Genomic DNA, 1,634 nt, shown 5'->3' on the forward strand with positions numbered 1-1,634 from the left:
GTTGTGCGTGCATGCGCCACAGTCTCACACGAAGCGGCAGTGTAATGGCGTTGAGCTCAGTGCCTTGAACAATGGACTCTGAGAATCGTATATGCAAAGGGCTCACATTAAATGGTGAAAATACAAGTCACATTAGATATTGAAACTACAAGTCCATTTCAAACCAGAAGTGTTTTTATTGAATATTTTGCCAAAAGAACGTTCAAAGAAGACCAGACATTTGACGGCACACATAAGAACAGCAGCAAGAATTTTGGTTGCAAAACTTTGGAAACAACAGGATATGCCAAAGAAGCAGGACTTAATTGATAAGATTTTGGAGACAGCGGAGATGGACACACTCTCATCTCTTTTTTAAGGCAAGTCCATAAAAGGTTAATCATATTTGGAAACCTTTTTATGACTGGCTTAAAGTTTTGGTGCAATCTCTCTATTGTAAAAGTTGCCGATTACATTCTATCCCTCTATCCCTGAAAGACTAAATGCAAATTAGTAGATTATCAAGAATTAATCTAGTTTTCAGTCCTGACCATGTCAATAATGGAACAACATTTGGTACATTTATGATGCAGAAAGCAAGATTGGAGAGCCAGTTTGGTGTAGTGGTCAAGTGTGCGGGCTCTTATCTGGGAGAACCGGGTTTGATTCCCCACTCCTCCACTTGCACCTGCTGGAATGGCCTTGGGTCAGCCATAGCTCTGGCAGAGGTTGTCCTTGAAAGGGCAGCTGCTGTGAGAGCCCTCTCCAGCCCCACCCACCTCGCAGGGTGTCTATTGTTGGGGGAGGAGACTGTAAACCGCTCTGAGTCTCTGAGATTCGGAGTGGAGGGCGGGATATAAATCCAATATCTTCTATCTTCCCCAAAGATGTTGATTTTACGTTTTTATTTTTTTCCGCCCCACTTTTTTCTGCACCCTCCAGCCCTGACACCCTCCTTATAAACTGAATAAAATATATTGACACATTAAATGGTGGCGGCACTCAAAGAGATTGTGGCAACTGTCCCAGAGGTAAACAAACAAACCAAGCAGATCCCCCCCCCCCATGTTTAGTTGGCAACTCTAAGTGAAGAATGAAAGAATTCCCTCAAGTGGTGGCTTGGCAGGGAGACTTCGCTTTGCTCGAATACAGGAGAGCTATCACTATAATTCCATGCGTAGGAAATACAGTTTCATTGTTTCTTTTCTGAACAGATTAAACACATCCTTTGTTAATAGAAGCAGGCCTCGGATTCAGCAGGAGCTCACAGGAGCACAGCTCCTGAACCTTTCTGAGGGTTCCCCCTCTTCCTCCCCACCTACCTTGTCCATTGAATAGGAGGTGCAGCCGCATAACAATCCCTGGATTAGGAGAGCGGGCAGCCAGCCAGTCACCAGGGGCTTTGCCACACCCCCAGCAGCCCTCATTAGCCCCTGGAGAAGCCTGCACCACCCTTTCTCCACTTCTTGTGTGATTTGGGGTGGTGGGTGGCTTGCTGGCTTTTTGACCCACACAGGGCAGCCCCAGGTGAGTGAGGCTTGGATCCCTAGCCAGCCCAAGCAGGCCTCGCTCATCCGGGGCTCTCCTTTCTTGCATTGGGTTGCTTTTGGCTGGGGGGGGTGGCATATGCTAATGAGTTATGCTAATGAGCTCCA

The sequence above is a fragment of the Heteronotia binoei genome, chromosome 7, assembly GCF_032191835.1.
Source record: "Heteronotia binoei isolate CCM8104 ecotype False Entrance Well chromosome 7, APGP_CSIRO_Hbin_v1, whole genome shotgun sequence".
NCBI classification, from domain to species: Eukaryota; Metazoa; Chordata; class Lepidosauria; order Squamata; family Gekkonidae; genus Heteronotia; species Heteronotia binoei.